The following is a 19252-nucleotide window of genomic DNA, read 5'->3' as shown; positions in this document are numbered from 1 at the left end:
GCAGGTGCGTGTTAAGCTTGAACATGTATTATAGCAGTTTTTATTTCCATTGATAAATTATACTGATTCATACAGAGATCCTTCAGACAAATAAAGCAAACACATTGCTATTTCGGTGTTATAATAGGCATAAGCTACTTTTGTGTCTGCAATAATTTTAACGTAAGTGTTATGCAACTTCAGGGGCTGCATTTGTTGTAATGTTTGTTGTACAACTCATCTACATTAAGAGTTTTTAATTAAAATAAAGGCGCGTAGTGCATTTTCCTTACAGCTGAGTGAAAACAAATGTTACACAAAGCATCATCTAATGTCCAACAGCGTTAGTCATTTTATTTTTTAAATAGAATTAACATCAATATGTGGATTTGATCTACAAAAACAAGTTACATTTACAGCTCTAAAAAGGAAAACTTAGAGCTCTGTAACAGATCTTTTCAGTTAATTGCTGTTCCTCTGATCTTGAAATTTTAAAACCACCTTTTCCTTGCCTTTCATGTGGTCTGTGTACTATTCCATTAACAGCACCGTCACTGCGGCATGTGCGGTCTTGCTCAACCTTGTTACCGACTGGATGGGCCTCCTGTTCGTCTCCAAATCTTTCCGCACATTTCAACACCATTATTGTTGGACCACAGCCACAGATATGAGAAAGGACACTGTTCCAAAGAATTGTCTTAGATTATCACTTTTAATAATATGTTTTTTTTTTCTTTAACTTACCCATACCTTTGCCTATACAGTACAACTTATTCTTTGCATCCCCAATATCCCTGCTTTCCCTGAGAAACACAAGTGAAGAGTCAAATCCCAAAGAAAAATACAACAAATCTATTCAATTAACTCCCAGATGTAACAGAACACATGTAAGAATTACACTCCATTTCAATTTGTATTTCCTTGATTTCAGTTCTCTTCCCTCCCCTGGTTATCTGAAAAATTAACTATCACATACAAAAGGGTTAGTGTTAGGTTAAACATGCATTATCTGTAGTACAGCTACTGATAAAGATAGATATTAAACTTCATTATTAACAGATTACACTTTTATTAATAAATACTTGTATTGATAAATAATTGTTGTGTCTGGAAAGCCCCTCAAGTATTGTAGGTAAATTTTACAATAAATGTCAAGCTAAAGATGCTAAGTTCATCATTTAGTGAAGGTATCATTTCCACTATGTTCAGGAAAGTTCTAATGGGATCCCGTGCTTAGTCCGCTACTGAGTTGCTTAAAACCTGTGAAGAGGTGGTTTAAATTAATCTACTACTACAATAATATCTAGAGGGCAGCAGTTGTTACTTTGGGTTCATTGTAATTCAGGACAGGTTCAGAATGGAGCTGTGGACAAATTTCAGCCATGTTCATTGCATTTGATCTTAAGTTTGCTCACTAGTTTTGCACAGGCTGAACTCCAGTTGGTTCGCTGCTTTGGGGTCGATACAATTGGTCCCTTGAGTTATGCCACCAGGAGAAATTATTTCCAGATTTGTGTTTCTTTTGTAAAACCCAAAGCACTGGAAACACATTTTGCTGAGATTAAGTTAAAAATAAGGATATGAAATTATCAAAACATTAAACAAGTGAGATCCCATGTAAGTAGATAAAGTCTCAAAACCATCCTGTTTTATTGTTAATTACGGTTAAACCAGTAAATCTGAGATACTGAAGTTTGGAAATATGCAGTACATACTACAATGTTGACAGATAAAATTGTATTATTCAAAGTTTAAGGCTGTTTTAAATGCACAGTGGAAACAAATGTAGTGAGACTGAAACAGAGCCCTTCCTGTAGTTGTGACAGTGTGTCCCTAACTATGAAAATTAAAACAAGCAGCTATGCAGTTGTTGGACATGTTAATATATCTTGTTGAATGGAGAGTGCAATTTTTATATTGAATTTCTCTGTGCAACTGTCTGGTGCTACAGCTGCCTGTCAGTTCCCAGGTTTGTGAGTCACTGTTCATATGACACCACACTACCCAAATTAATTAACATTCCTACATGGCAGAGTCACAGTGGAGCCTGTGTAACATATTTTCTTGAGAAGAGGAAGGTAAGCAGTCCTTTTCCTCACAGTGAGGATAGTTTTACATGGGTCAGCTCTGCTGTTATTATCAGGAAAAGACAGGTGTGGAAACATGCTCACAAGCGAGTCATGAACACGCAATGTATACACATTGGATAATATGAGCACATATCTTCTAGACAATTCCTGGAAATAATAAAAACATTAAGAAAGAAAGGCAAAACAAAATGTTAGATTATACATCTATTAGAGCAGAATGCAAATCAGGGAATGTTATATTAGTTTCAATTTAAGCTGTCAACCAGGCCTCAACTGTCTGTACTTACAAAATTAATACAGAATGTTTCAGGGGACATTATTCCATCTGGAAATGGCCTCTGGACATATGACAAACAGGAGTACTAAAAGGTTAAAATCACATAATATAGTAATAGTAAGGCCTCATTTGGTATACTGTGTACACTTTTGGTCAACACACTAAAACAACAACAACAACAACAACAACAACAATATATATATATATTCCTGTTAGAATTAGGTCTGATAACTACCAGATACAGTTTGGGACTCAGGAGAATGTCCTACACTGACAGACTGAAGGACCAAAGCCTTTATGTCTCGAACAGAGAAGATCAAGGGGATTTGATAAAGTATTCAATATCCTCAAAGGTACTGACAAATTCATCACAATTAAATACAAATTAGAAGACACAAGTGAGGACTACATGGAAGTATATGTAAAGCTGAGAACAGGAAGCTGTGCATCAGATGGTTTTGGAGGGTTGCCTGAATCTTCGGTAAATCATGTACAGCACATGTGACTAAAGGTTAGGCACTGCTGTAAGCACTTTCCAGCACAAGACCAAAACCATGTGTCCGAGGTTACTGAAACACCAATAGAAGGATAAAACAGGTCTTGTGATCTGGTGTTTATCACCACACCAACCCTTAGATGACCATATCCTCTGAAAACACAGCCAGTTTAATGTGATAATTACCACTGTGCTGAATATTCCTAATTCAAGATAAAGGTGAGGTTGATCTGTGTGAATTCAAATCCAGATTCCTTCAGTTTATTAAAACAGATGAGTTTATTAGAAATACAATTAATACAACAAAGGCCTTTGGAAAGGAAAGTGGAAATGGTTGGAAATAGAGAATTTGAAAAGTGCAAGTTGCTAAGTTATAGAGTAGTGTTAACAAAGTCAAATTCTAATTTGAGGCAGAAGGCATCATGTTACATTAAGTCTTTATCAAGATAAACCAAACACAAAGTTAATAAATACATATATATATTAAGGAACAGTGCAAACTAAAAAAGCTTTGCGTCCGTATTGCTTATGTCTTGGATAGCGGGGAAGTAGGCATCATCTGGTGCGGATTTGTTAAGTAGAAGACTGCTGTGACTCTGCTCAGAAGCTGATCCAGAGTTGCTGTGGAGCTCATGTAGATGGGCTGCTGGCTGGAGTGGGTGGAGCAGTGGATCAGACTTTACTCCTCTTGTCTAGCTGAGCTCTTTGTTACTTCTTCTCCCTTGTCTGCTGACTTCCTTTAGACTTGACATCCACTAGTAGGACCTAAGGTCTTCTAAAACTTCCAGACTTCCAAAGTGTGGCTCTTGGCTTGCTCTATTGATTAGCCTCAGACAAAGACATACCAGAGTCTTTTCTTCCAGGGTTCTGATTGGCCAGTTCAAACCTGTGATTTGCATATCTTGCCTTCAGAAATTTTTATTGCTTCTAACAGGAAAGACAGGATAAAATATCCAATAATTGAGAAAACTCAAAACTTCTTCTGAGTAAAATTTACAAAGTTAATATTAGATTATTAGATTTCTGACCTACTCATGCTTTGCCCATTCATTTGATACCAAACAAGTACAGCCTGTTTATTTCTGAAATGATAATGATGAATTATATTGTATTTTAATTTAATAATTTAGGTTTAAGCTTTCGTAAGGGAATGAAACATGTGGCAACACATCCAGTACTTAATATAGTCTTTTATCAATACAGAATGAAGGATGCAATTTTAATAGGTCAAAATTCTGACTTGCTTTACAAGCAATTGGAGAGGATTGTATCCTCATGTATTCACTAGACTCAAACCTGGACCCTCAATCGATGTTGATGGATCAGAAAAATCTGAAAAATCCTTACAGTAATGCTTGTTGTAACCAGGATTCCGACTGTTCCATCTGTTTAATTATGAATTGCTCTTTAATTTAAGACCATACAAGTGATACAGTAGTTACAGGCATTTGCTCAGATATCCATTGTTTCTCTTAGTTTAATGCAGTTGGTTCTGTTTCTTTTAAATGTGATAAATAAAATATCTATTTATGGATGATTTTAAGGTATGTTTGGTCAGTTCCTTTAAAATGAATCTTAAAAAAAGTCCTTCTTGCATTTCTTACTAAGTAGTGGCCCTTAAATTATGGCCTTGTGTCAGGTGTTGGGAAATCACCTCTCTTGACTTGAGAATCACTAGCCCTGTTTTGTTCTTGGCTAAATGGTTTTATGTCTGTTTCAGTACAATTCTTAGTTCTCCTTGAGAGAGGTTCACAGTCCTTCTAGCCTTTGTAGAAACTCAAAGAATAATAAATTCCCCATTATTCAGAGATGCAGGCATGCAGACTTGTTAGCAACGTGTGGAACAAGCTAGACAGTAATATGGTTAAATTTAACAGCCTGTGTGACATTGTGTGGGTTTTAGCGACACCTTTCACCGGTTTCAGGCTCAATATCCCAGACAGAAGTAGAAAGTCAGCTTGTAGTCGGTCCATACTTAGCTTTTCGGAAGGTTTTTAGGGCAAATGTTAAAACTCAGTTAAGGATTTTATTTCTCTGAAGTAGAGAAGAGAGGATTATCTGAGCTGAAGGCTCATGGTCCTGGCATGAATGCTTGAGTAGCCACTTGAGCCTTTAATATAATGCTCCTAATTAAAGGTGATGATGATTAGAGAGATATTCACTTGGCTGTTAGGGAAGAGTGATATTGGTTTTCTCGTGTGGGGCCCTCTGGTGGTGATTAGAGATTTGGGTTGTGATTCGGGAGGTGAATTTATTTTGTTTTCTATGTGACACCTGTCTTTATTTTTCAAGAAACAGCTGAATGAGTCCCCAGATCAATTAACTAACTACCAAATGGGAAAATTAGCCAAATGGCATTTTTCATATTTGTATTGCTCTAATCGAGTATAACCATAGGCAAACCAGTTTTCCCACAGGTCACATTTTTATGCCATCCAGTCAGAGCTGACTTCATGGTTTCAAATAATCTTGCATAAATCAGACCTCTGTCTACTCCCTTAAGTTATTTGTGATCACAAAATAATGAATGTTGCCTAGCTGCTGTTGAATCAGGAGTTAGTCACCAACTTATAACACTGTTCCATTATATAATCACTTCCAAGTTATGACTTTGACTTATAATGCAAATTTCAGAATCAATTTGTATTGCTGGTTCAAGGAATTGTGATAATGTGTAAAACTAATCAATATACATTAACTGTTGACAGCTATAGTACGTATACATGTTTTTACAGTCAATTTGTTGTGGCACAGGTATCCTGAATGAATTAATAAGAATCAGAACCTATAGAATTTTTACAAAATTCACATAGTATAAAATAGTGAAAAATTAGTTAATGTATTCTTAAGTTAGTTTTCTCTTATTTTACCAGGAGCAGAATAGGCATGATGGCAACTCCACAGATATTCATTGAGATCCAGAATGATAAAGTTGTACTCAATGAGAGGGCAGCTGAAGTTCTGTCAGGAATGACAGGTGTTGCAGAGGTGATTGGCATTGTGGGTAAGCACAGGACTGGAAAGTCTTACTTGCTGTCTCGGTTCTTTAATGAAGACCAAGGATTCAAAGTTGGACATGGAGTGGAAGGATGTACCAAAGGCATTTGGATGTGGTCCAGACCACACCCTTTCCACACAAATGCCTGTCTCCTGCTTCTGGATACTGAGGGATTGGACGACTGTGAAAATAGGCTCATAACTGATAAGACTATATTTTTACTGACAACACTGCTGTCCAGCAGTATAATCTTCAACATCAAAGGATGTATCGACAGAAGGGCTATTGAAGAAATTCTGTATCCTTGGGAAGAAAACATTTTAAACTATACAACAATATAAATTACTAAAAAAGAAATCTTGAGCTTTACATAATCCTCCAATTTCATGAGCAGATTTAGTTTTCAGTTTAAAGTGAATTCTGGGGTGAGCTGTGGTGATCTTTGTTTATGCTGATTTGTGTCACCCATGATGCCCAGTACTGTTACTGTACCAGCTGTGTGGAGTTGTCTAATTGGAGAATTAGTTAATATCATTGCTGGGTCACTTCACTTCACCCCTTTCAGTACTGAACCACAAGTACATATGTGCAGTCAGAGTGTTAATGAAGTCTGCTGTAAAATATTTTTTATAATCTTATGACAGCTTCTAATCATATTCTAATCATATGAAACTGAAACTGAAACAATCTAATTATCTAGAACTGCAAAAGTCCAATAAAAGCCAAAATAAAAGCCAAAATCAGATTTCTGGAGCATTTCAACAGGACATTACAGGAAAAAAAGGACAATGAAGACTTATATTGGAATTTAAAACAAATATCAAAATTATTGTTTCTGACTAACAAAGAGATTATAAATAAGAAAATATTATTATCCATGTTTAAACCAGGTGGTGCATTGGCACTGTGATTATCATTGCAGCCTTGCAGCACTGGGGCCCTTGGTGTAATTCCTGGGGTGCTCTCTGCATACTCTTTGCATGGGTTTCCTCCAGGTGCTTAACCAAGTGGTTTGGTAGAGTTGGCCCTGGTGTGAGTGTATGCCCTGTGATGGATTGATGTCCTGTCCAGGGTGTATCCTGCCTTTTGCACATTGATTCCTGGGTAGGATCCATCTCTCCTGGGACTCTGAAATGGACAAGTGCTTATTGTAAGTGATGCAGTGTTAAGAATTTTTCAAATAATAATAATAATAATAATAATTGCTTACACTTATATAGCGCTTTTCTGGACACTCCACTCAAAGCGCTTTACAGGTAATGGGGACTCCCCTCCACCACCACCAATGTGCAGCATCCACCTGGATGATGCGACGGCAGCCATAGTGCGCCAGACCGCTCACCACACATCAGCTATCAGTGGGGAGGAGAGCAGAGTAATGTAGCCAGTTCATAGATGGGGATTATTAGGAGGTCATGATTGGTAAAGGCCAATGGAGACATTTGGCCAGGACACCGGGGTTACACCCCTACTCTTTTTGAGAAACGCCCTGGGATTTTTAATGACCACAGAGAGTCAGGACCTCGGTTTTACGTCTCATCCGAAGGACTGTTCAGTGATTTAAAAATATCAGCAATGTTAAACTCTATTTTTTAATTAAAGGCCATTATCAATGTGACGTCATAGATTTTTTTTTTCCTGAAACCCAGTACAGCTGCCTCTTACAAGTTGTACATCAGATGTCTCTCGTCAGTGAGGAGAAAAATAAGTCACTTAAAGATTACCTTCCGAACTTGTTCTATATACTGATAAGAGATTTCCAGTTTGAAGAATTTGATCATGATAAGTTTAAGGACAAGTTTCTGAATGCCTTGGATAAAGAAACAAAGACAAAATATAAGGAAGTCTTTGACAAAACAGAAATTCATATTCTGCCACAACCAGCTCTTGGGAAAGCGCTCAAGTAAGTATACTTTTTATTTATATATAATAATATAATAAACTATTCAGGAATTGCCAAATACTTAAACATTTTGTTCTTGTTTTTGAAAGTTTGCTGTGCTTTATATAATTTCTCCTTTCCAGTGTGTGTACAGTATTTGAAAGGAAGGGTCAAATATCATCTGTACTCAACAGACTCTGCTTACTTCTGTCTGTAATTTCCTCTCAAACTCAAACCTTCTGTTTTTGTTGTCCCCTCACATCCTTGCTAATGTATTAGGATTTGTTTTGGTGAGGAAAAAACAAGTGAGACACAATCTATTCATAGATCATCTTTTCTTCCTTATTTGCTTTTCACCTCTGCTAAACAGTTTTGTTTTCTGTCACTTAGTCTTACCCCTGTACCCCTATTATTTTGATTTGCCTGACATCATAATATGATATTAATTATCACTCTAATTATTATAATAATTATAACATTCTACTGTTCCTAAAATCCTATTCTATCTTACCTGATGGATCCACATTTTAAGTAGTAAACTATAATTTATAAATTTAAGTAAACTATAATTTCTATTTACATTTCTTTATTATATGTAAGTTTGGTAATAAGAGCATGCTTACTTAAGTGTTTTTAACATATGTACTTGATTCTTCTTCAGAAAACTCCCGGAAATGAAAGATGAAGATTTAGACCATGACTTTCTAACATCACTCAACACCTTTGTGACCACTGTTCGTGATAAACAGTCTGCTCCCAAGGCAGTGAAAAGTCTCATCTGCACACCAGGAGGTAAAGCCTTCACAAGCAGCTCTGTTAAATGACAGTGGATATTCAGTTATGCGACTGTTGTCAATTACATCTCTTGATTTTCTTGTTCAAATTCTAAAAATGGAATGAGCTGACGTAAAAAAGCACTTTTTTTAGCACTTTGGCTTTACACTTTGGACAGTACACCTGGCTGAGGAACTGACAGTGCTGGTCGGAGATTAGTGTTGCCTCCTTACTGAAGAAGGATGAGCCAGAGGAACCTGCTGCAAAGGATGTTGGGGTGGAGGGAGGGGTCTGTTACATTGGCACATTGAAAATGTCTCCATTTTCATCCTTTGTTTTAGCATATTTATGGGACAAATTAACCTATTTTATACTGGGAGGTAATAAAATAAAACACATGGTTTTGGTTCCCCAGAAGTATATAGTGTATTCAAGAGTGATCATTAAATGAGTAAACTAAGATGTCAATGCATAGAGAGACTTGGCTGAACCCATGTTCCCAGGCTATAGGGTGAGGAAACTGTAAGCCCAGTTCAGAGAAGAGTGGCTGAGGGGCTGGTGCAGAGGTGGAGACAGGGGGAGGAATGAATTCATGAGCAAGGAGGAGAAAACGTTTACGTTTACAGTATATACACTGATATAAACTGATGTCAGTGCTGGTATACATTAAATAAATAATAGTAAGGAAAATTGTCACATTTTGTAGCAATAATGTTTTGTGATTGTATGTATGATTCTTCTTCTTATAATACTTTGAAGAAACTAGAATTTAAAATGCAGTCCTCATCAGAATTCAAAGAACGAATAATTACATTGCAGATTTCTAATTGCAGTTTCATTTTTATTCCTCAGTTTCTGGTGAAAGATGTGATATTTTTCCTGAAAATACATATTTGCTTTGTTACATTTTCATGCAGAATGTGTTTTTTTTAAACAGGGACAACCAATGAATTTTTACATCATTAATGTTTCAAATAATTCTGAATGTTATCACTGCAATTGTTGCAATACTAATGTGTTTCATTACTGTATATTGATAGTAATAATATGAAAAGTGTGTTAATGAAAGAATGTGTATTTTTTAATTAAGGAAATTACTTCAGGAATGCTCACAAATTAGAGCAGCTGAGGGAAAATCCATCTTTGTTTTTAATGTAAACTACATTAAAAACTAATTTTATTAATTTCTGAAAAATCAGTTAACCAAATGTAAAAACTCGTCTCAGCACTTATTTTACTGCTGAGAATATAAGAAATGAGATATAAGCAATCTTCTGGGAAGAAGTCAAAATGTAATCTCACCCCCTTCACCAGGTGGAAGAAGATTTCCCAGAGAGAAAGAAATGCTTCTGTAATATCAAAAAAGTCCATGTGGCCACTGACAGCAGCACCTGGAGGACACAAAGGTTCTCCAGTATTGGACTCATTCAGTGAAGAAAGGAAACTCAGCCCCTTGGTCTTTAATTTCCTTTGACATGTTGCCCCAACTTTATGTCTGGGAATGTCAATCAGATGTGTCTCTTAATGCCTCAAAGTGCAAATATGGATCTCACACAAAGCATGATAAATATTAATGTTTACTGCCCTGTAATATTATTAAATATTTTTAAAATCCAGGAAATATTACAAAGAACTTTTCATTATTTTATTAAGTGTTTGAGGCATTAAAAGCATTACAGGTGCTGTCAGTTCCAGTAATTACTGGTTGTATTTTTATGGTTTTTCAGTATAAATATACACATTTTGTTTGTTCTCATTTGCTTAATCTCAACATATCACCACCTGACATTACTCTTTTCCCCTCTGTGAAGCCTTTGTGGAGCTGGCTCGCTCCTACATCAACATGCTGAACAAACAAGACAATGTCTGTCTGACAGTAGCTGCTCTGGAAATGAATGAGGCCTGGATAAACAAAACATTTCTATGAGCAAAAGATAACATGGAAAATATTGTAACAGAGATGGAAGTTCACCTTCCACACAATGAAGATGCACTGTGCAAAGACTACAATGAAAAATGTGACAAAGTAATTGAGGAGTTCATGAAAAAACTGGAATATACCAGCGGCACGAATCAAAAGGAATTAAAGAAGAAGGAGTTACAGGTAAATCTAAAAAATAGTTTGTCATTAAATACTAAATACTAAATTAAAATATCAGTAGAGAATGAATACTGTACTTGATTTCATTGTTAAATAGTTCTAACTTGTTTACTTTGTTTATAAAAACCATACACAATTGCTACATATAAATATCAATAAGGCTGAAATGCTAATATTTTCTGAAAACCTGAATATCTCCCATCTTCCTAAATAATTTTTTAATCTAGTGAAAATAATTACACTGTTTATTGAAGAGCAATGAAAGTATAAGTGTCTAGGTTTTACATTAATAGCTACTTCATTGCATACATGAATATTAATTAGTCAGCAGATAGGTGTGTTATATGTTCTTTGGGATAGCAAAATACTGAGCTCAAAGCACAGATGACCGATGTTAACGAGTTCCTTAGAAATCTGTATAAAAAGCCAAAATACATGGGTTTTTTTGATGCAAGAATGGTGAAGGTGTAACAACCACTAACCAGCCCAGACCAGCTCCGAAGAGGTCTAATCAGTCCCAGCAGGTGGGGGATAATTACAAACGCCGCCGCACGTGTTAATTCTCTTCAGACGTCTTACCGTGCGGCAGGCTGCATTATTTAAGCCGCTCTTACTCGCATATCAATGCTCGGTATTGAGTTCCCTACTTGTGGCTCTACCTAGCGTTTCTTGCACTTTGCCTTCTGGATTTTCTGACCTCATCGTTTTGCCTTCTGACTACGTTTCTTGCCTTGCCCCGTGGATTGTTTACTACCTGTGATTATTTTTGGTATCGACCCTGTTGCTCTTGTCCCGACCACGTATCTGTCTCTCGTTTTGGATTGTTCGCCACCAGTGCTGTTTACTGATCTTGACCTACCTTTCGCCTCCGGATTACGACCCAGCTCCTGGATAGCTCTGTCCGCCTACTCACCGCCCCAGGAATCCTGCATCTGCATTGGATCCTTTCATCACAACCCAGCCATCGTTACAGAAGGTTTGCCCTGCTTGAGTAAAACAAATTGCCTGGTTAACAGCAAGACTCATTCATGCCATCAGTAGTCCAGGAAAAAAAAACCAGACAACCACAGACATATTTACTGATCTTTAGGAAGTGATGTAATAGAGAATTAGAGTACCAGAGGTTAAAATCAACTGTGTCACATTAAGGAACAGCAATGCATTGCAACACATTCACTAATATTTCCCAAGTAACATTCGCCTCCTAAATTAATTTTCATCATGCCATGCTGTGTGTTGTATCACATTTCGCAAAAGTTTTTCAAATTGATTTATCATTAACAGAAAAAGAATACATAGATGCACAAGTTTGATAATAAAATAAAGGGAAAAGTGACATTATGGTTTTGTATGCCTTAGTAGATATGGTCTAGTGCAGAAAAAGGAAAGAACAAAGTGTATATCTTCATTGAAGCAGCAAACATATTGTTAATTGAAACTTTAGGAAAAGCACTTTAGGAAACCTGTAATTATTGTTTATATTCCCTTTTCTTTGCTTATTAAAACATGAATTTCCATCAAATTTTACCATTCCACTTAGAAACTGAAAGACCAATGGCTGAATGAACTTTGTAAAAAGAATTGCATGAAAAGATTTTACGAATCTAAAGGATAAATACACTAGAGGTCTTCAGAATCACAAAGACAAAGAAATATTTAATGAAACAATGAAGAGCATAAAGAAGATCAGAGAAGAATACTTCAGGTTTCACAGTAAGTTAAATTGTCGGCTCAATTTAATTGAAAACAATACTTTTAAAGTTGTTTTATCAATTGTTACAGTTTACGTCTGTTTTTTTAAGAACATTTCAGTACACAAAGAATGAGCTCCCATGGTGCTCTTAGTTTTTGGCCTGACGTGCTTTGTGCACTTGAGTGTTTAAACTCAGTGTTTAAACTTGTTTCCACAAGGCTGTACCTTTAAACTGTTGCTTGGTATGACTGCGGACCAGCAATTGACTTTAAGTTGTCTTGTGTCTTCCACAAACGCAGCAGAAATTTAATTCTCTGCTCAAGGATCGTGGTATATTTATATGATACAGTATACAGTATATACAGAAGCAGCCATTCAAGGTTCACAGTACAAACCCGTACAGCACGCAACTAACCACAAGCCACCTCGGCATATGCCACGGTACGTGATTGGCTGTCCAAAAATACCGACAGGGGCACTCGTGGTGCATTGGTCAGTAGTGAAAAGATTTAATCATTTAATCTGTTTACTGTGCACATTTTAATCTGCTTAGTATTGAATATTTATATGGAATTTTACCACTAAAGGGAAATTTTAGTAGCTGAGCATAAAAAGAAGAGGAACATAACGCATCTGAAGGTCATAAACGATATTAATTTAGGAACATAAACATATTACTGTATGTAAACTGTACTGTATATGGCTGGTCTTGGTATTTTAAAGAAAAAATACACACCAGTATTCCATTTCTCCCTAAACATTTTAAGCATCAAAGTCTTACAGTACATGTGGTTATTTTGAAATGTTTTTACTTCCTCCTTCTGACCATATTACTGTACATTTATATACTTCGTGAAAAATTGATATTTTTAACCTTTGCTAATACGCTCGTTATCGGATAAACAAAAGCATACTTTTAGAATTGGATAAATAGGGAATATAAAATGGATTTGTGTATCTAAATAAATTAATAACGGTATAGCTATAGTTCTATATTGATATGTGTATTGCTGTTTCAGTGCATGTCTTATGATTTGCCTTGGCGGCATGACAGCTTAAGTGACTGATGTGTAAGCATGAGGTTGGATGTTTCAATCCAGCAATCTCTGTGAGTTTTCTTTTAACAAATAAACATTTCTTTGAAAAACTAAAATAGCAAATATTATGGACACTACAGTATATTGACATTTTTTATATTGCTAAATATCACATGTTCGTACCGTATGTACACAGTGGTACCACAGGTTGTAGGGCGTAAATCCACATGAGCCCGAAAGCCCTACATTAACGTTGTGCATTCGCCTGGCGCTGCGCGGTTTACATCTCTCTCTGCAGGAGTGCTGGCTGTGCCGAATTAAACCGGTTTCACTGGTTTTTTCAAAGTAGGATAGGACGAGTCTTCCAGCAAAAGACACTCCACCTTCCCACACGGACACATGTTTTCTTAGTAAAACAGGTTCACAGTGCGAAGCTGTGTCAGTCTTCTGTGTAAAGAAAATCGGTTTGAACACCATGGGGGCTGTTTTTAATAAGCTGCTGAGTAAAGAATAGGAATTTTCCTGCTGTCAGCAGTATTGTGTATATAGTTTTTTGTACAGGCTGTGAAAAGTTTCACAAAAAGAGGTCTTTAAAATTAGGCTGGTCAAATGATTATTTTAATTCTTAAAAAATAAATCAAAAACAAGATATAATGTTGTGTTCCTACTTAGACATTGCACGACTTTAAAAGCTTAAAAAACAGGTTTCGATAGTTATTAACCACTTTTAAAAAATGGGTGATTTTTCTTCCTCATGATCAGCTTAGAATCTCTTTTTATGCTGTAAGGTTTTTACTACTTAATTAAACGTTTAAAATACACGAATTTCATAAACACAACACACGTTTCGATTAAAAAAAATAATATTCTGTTATCTTCGTGGTATGTAGAACAGATCAGCAGGTTTTTTTTCCCGTATCAGAGGCTCTGAAAACAGTGTGCTGCCCACTGCACTGTGTCAGAGGGAGAGGTAGCATTGGAAAGGAGAAAGTGCAGAGCTCAATAATGCACAATGGCTGTGAAGCACCAATTGCGTTCATAACTTAGTGTTTAAAATTAAACAACGTCAATAATTTTCTTTGACTTCTAAGTCCCTTTATTATCATCAAGCACAGGTTTCTTTTTTGATGCCATCGTTAGACAAAGCAGGAACTTATTGTACTTTCTAATGACATTACATGTGGAAAGATTACAGATTACAGATTTTAATCGTCTTTAATTTTGTTATACATTTTAGAAAAGTTTCATCTACGTATACACCACAAAACTATTTTCGATTGTATTTCTGAATGCTATGTATAAAAAAACTTTTGAATGGCTGCATCTGTATTACAGACATTTACAACAAAGACATATCATAAAACATTTACATATATTGTTAAGTTATTACTTTAAATATATACTTTAAATTACTGTAAATATATTACTTTATTTTATATAACACCTTTACAACTGGCATCTCAAAGTAATACAGGATTCTGGCTATCAAATTCTGAACATATTGGAGATTGCTAAGTGTGGAGTTAAATAACCTAGTGAACAGGATGTGCATCTATTAATTGTATTGAAAAAAGCCTTTCTTGATTTCTCTAGTTCCTAGTTTCTCTATGTTCCCTTTAAAATAAACGATTATCCCACAATGCTGTGTACTACATGGCCGGTAGGGAAACTAAAGGGAAATTTTAGTAGCTGAGCATAAAAAGAAGAGAAGCATAAAGCGTGTGATGGTCATAAACTATATTAATTTAGGAACTGCATCAGAGATATTTTTTTAACTGCACTACATTGGGGAGAATCAGTATAGCTTACATTTATATAGAATGTATAGAAATACATTTTTCCTGCATCAAAGTTTAACTTGTTCAGAGTGCCCTACATTACAGCCCCAGTGCTGCAAGGTAGCAATGCTAACCACTTCACCACCGTTAAAAATGGATGGATATCTTAGTTATCTTTCTAATTCACAGGTTTGCATGCATAATTTAATTTTGAGAGCCACTGAGACATCTGGTACTACTGTTGTATTTATGTATTTATAAAAAAACATACAAAAAGCACACTAACAACTGTGCCATCCTATTCCTTAGTTAATACATTTTATTTTTATAAACAGTTAACATTTTTAGCAAAATATTTTGAATTATATTTACCCTATTTTTTCTTTAATTTTGTATTTAACTTATTTTATGATAGAAAGATTTAATGTACATTTGAACAATAAAAATATGGTATTACAAGATGTGGGGAAAAGTGCAACAATTTATTACAGTGCTAAATTTAATATTATTGATTACTAATAGTTTATGCTAACACCTAACTTTCTTAAGTAGATGTATTAAAAACAGGTGGGTAGCTGCATCAGCATGCATAGGCTGCAAAGGAACAAGTAATAGGTTTATTCCATGCTGAAAAAAAGAAGAAAGAGAACACAACGTTTCGGCCGTGGAGCCTTCTTCAGGTCTTGACACCTGAAGAAGGCTCCACGGCCGAAACGTTGTGTTCTCTTTCTTCTTTTTTTCAGCATGGAATAAACCTATTACTTGTATTAAAAACAGGTTTGCCCAGCCTAAGAGGGGGGGTCAGCTGACACTCCTTCATACACTCAAATGAAAAATTAATAATGCCAATATAAACGTCAAATTCTCTCTCGCTTTGGCGATTTTGAAAAAAGTATTGAAACAAGAGAGTGAGTGTTTTTTTTAATTCCTGGTGGAATCGGGCTTCCATTAGAATCAAGTAATAGGTTTATTCCATGCTGAAAAAAGAAGAAAGGTACACATTCCATAAGAATCAGCACCCTTATATAGCGCCTTTATATAGCGCCTTTAAAGGTGGCTTCTCCTTGCACTTTGACAGATCGTCTGTAAATTAATTTTTGATTTAAAGTTTGACAGTAAATGTTTATATTGTAATGCATACAGCCTCCATTTCTTTATAACATTTTTAAAAATCGTTTGCGCAGTCTAAGGGGGGGGTCTGCTCTCATTGACAGCTGACACTCCTCCATACACTTAAGTGAAAAATTAATAATCCCAATGTAAACATCGTATTTACAATTTGTTGATAATAAAAATGTTAAGTTCTCTAAAGCTTTCTCAGTCACGTACGGTAGTTTACCCATGGAGCTGTGTAAGCATGCGAAGGCAGCAAAATATCAGCTAAATTTGAAGTTGTGACACCGAAAATATTATTAATAACCTTTTAAATCTGAAGGGAGATCTAAACGGATCCCCACACGATCAGAGGGCAAGACGGTGATTACTCATTGTTATTAAAAAAATGACTTAGATTCGAACATGTTGTGATATTTAGAAATATAAAAAAGTCAATTAATTGTCCATAATATTGCTATTTTATTTTTTCAAAGAAATGTTTGTTAAAAGAAAATGCATAGCACTAGCTGGATTTGAACAGCCAACCTCTCACTTAGAAGTCAGGCACTTAGACCATCACACCACTCACATGATGAGTGGAAAATTAAATATTTTCGTTTTCAAAGAATGTGGACCAGGGTAATACTTTGAGTTTACAGCTTGTCCAAGGTCATTCGTTATGAATACTATTAGTAATATCTTTGGTAAAGACTTTGATGGCGACAGCTCAAACGCTGTACATGAGAGGTTGAGCTTTATTAGCTCTACCTTGCGGAAATTCCAGATACTATTATTTTACTTGCGGTACCATGTGGTATTATGCAAGAATATACGGTATTAATACAGTATTATACGGTAACTTGAGTTATACCGCGACAAGCGTTATAGCGCAGTATCGCCCGGTTGTTTTGAATGGCTGCTTCTGTAACTCCACCTGGCGGTTTTATAAGGTGATTCCGGATACTTTTAACATAATCTAATTTCCAAGAGGTAAAATGCGGTATGACCTGAAATGAATTGTTATGACGCATGTTTGATGCAACATGCCCACCGCGTTGTACCGCAGTGTACCCCGCTTATTTTGAATGGCTGCATCTGTAGGACAAAATATTTAATCTCTGCATCAAAGCATGAAAAATGATGTTGGAAGCCTTTATCATTGGATAAATTGAAAGCACTGGTCAGTTGAATTTACAGATTATTTTAAGAGCTCATCTCACATTGATTGAAACACTTGTGTGTGTGTTTTTTTTAAGTATGAATACTTATTCAATCAGTTATTTTCTGGTTTATATCCATAATTCATTTGGCAGGATCTGTAGAATTGGCTACACTTTGATATTATAAAGTATTTTGTGCAGATCAATGGCATAAAATCCCAATTAAATACTCAATTATTCCATATAGTAACCCAATAATAGATAAATATATCCAACGGGAGTGAATGCTTTTGATAGATAATGTATTAATTATATAAATAATGAGAAAGCAGCAGAGTGAATTCTGAGGTTTACAGAAATATTTGGGCCATTATTTTGAAGAAATGACTTCCATCATCACCATCAGAATGACAGTGACCCGAAACACACCATCCCAGCAAACCTCGAGTTATCTCAGCCAGTCCAAGTCAAATCCAATTGAGCAGCATTTAATATAATGGGGGGGGGGGGGGATAGAAAGAATGGACAAAACTATCCTGTTTTGCTCATTAAAACATCTTATTAAAGCATCTCAAGTGATTACGTTTTTAACTTAAAGTGGATGTGTCTCGGTACTTATGTTGACTTGAAATCAATGGAACACAAAGTAAGTTGTTGTTATAATCTGATCAAACGTATGCATAACTTACCCAGAAATAACATATGGACGATTTACCAGGAATAAAATAACTCCCCAGAGTTATGCAAGATTTACATAAATCCAATATTATGTAAAATCCTGACCTGGGCGAAATAAAGACTTATTAAATATGAATTTTCTTTTAGCTTTATTTACACATTTTAACAGACAGCCTCCAAGTAAAAACCAAATGCTCCTACCTTCTGAAAGTACAAACTGAAAACCTTGAAAAATGGGCTGAATTATTCTAATTATTTCCATAATCTTAGATGTAGAAGTCAGACATGTTGGTCTGTAATCACACTTGGGTCAGTTTCCTCACTCTTCTTGTGGCTGGGCTCTATACTGGCAGTGAGCCTGACTGGAGCAGCTGTTGGCTCATCAGAACCCCTTCACTGCAGAATGTTATTGTGCTCTTCTGCCATGCCTTCCTGATTTTCTTGTTGAATAACCTCATGCCTTATAGGAGAGTCAGGGCAAGCTATAGGATCACCTTGTATTCTGCATTTTACTGAATACTCTGGTGAGATTCTGCCTTGTTAGAGTATTCATTAATTTTAATTGATTAAAAAAACAATATAATCATTTCGTACAGGTTAGTAATTTTTAAGTTAAAATAAAGTTTCCTTAACTCAGTATATCTTGTGGAGAAGGGGACACAGAATCTCAGTCTGGTTACCAAAAAAAAAATTGTTCAAATATTTAGTTGTAAGTTTACAGTTTTCTTTCCTACTGATGGCAGAGCTGAAATCCGATGGAAGTAGATCCCAGACACAGTCCAATGTTTTAAGCAAGCCTTCCTTCAAGCCAATTGAAAAGCAGTTCAAAAGGCTTACACATTAAGCACTAATACCTTCAACACTGTGCTATGGTTTACCTGTTCTAGAGAATTACCTTTATCAGTTCATGTGATATGAATGTCATGAATGTGAACTCAACAATCTCTCCTTTCTGGTGTGAGATAATAGCAATTTATTTAGGTTCTAGGACTCACAGAATACAAAGAGATTTCACTTCTGACAGCTTAGTCTTTCCTGTTGTACATGCAAAGATGTTATTTCTATCCAAGATCCAAAACTGTATGAGATGTATCCGATTTGTTTGACTTTTAGTGCTGTCCTAAAATTATACAATCATTATTTTCATTTGAACTAACCTTTCATTTTTTTAATAATCCTGTCCTGTTGTATATTGAATCGACAAAACACTGTGA

At 35.7% G+C, this 19252-nt stretch overlaps 1 long non-coding RNA gene across 4 annotated transcripts in view; it reads left to right on the top strand.

The window, feature by feature from the left end:
* Window positions 1-19252, top strand: part of LOC138243111 (uncharacterized) — a 33384-nt gene that overhangs the window by 3633 nt on the left and 10499 nt on the right. For 3 of the 4 annotated variants that reach the window (XR_011191965.1, XR_011191968.1, XR_011191967.1), the window contains exons 3-7: window positions 5716-6138; window positions 7495-7743; window positions 8384-8514; window positions 10308-10600; window positions 12138-12310. This is a non-coding gene — a long non-coding RNA (uncharacterized lncRNA). The remainder of the gene's footprint in view (window positions 1-5715; window positions 6139-7494; window positions 7744-8383; window positions 8515-10307; window positions 10601-12137; window positions 12311-19252) is intronic. The other variant, XR_011191966.1, reaches the window with a different exon arrangement.

The sequence above is a fragment of the Lepisosteus oculatus genome, chromosome 14, assembly GCF_040954835.1.
Source record: "Lepisosteus oculatus isolate fLepOcu1 chromosome 14, fLepOcu1.hap2, whole genome shotgun sequence".
NCBI classification, from domain to species: domain Eukaryota; kingdom Metazoa; phylum Chordata; class Actinopteri; order Semionotiformes; family Lepisosteidae; genus Lepisosteus; species Lepisosteus oculatus.
Note: the sequence above shows the minus strand (reverse complement) of the source record. Positions and strands in the feature narration are given on the sequence as shown.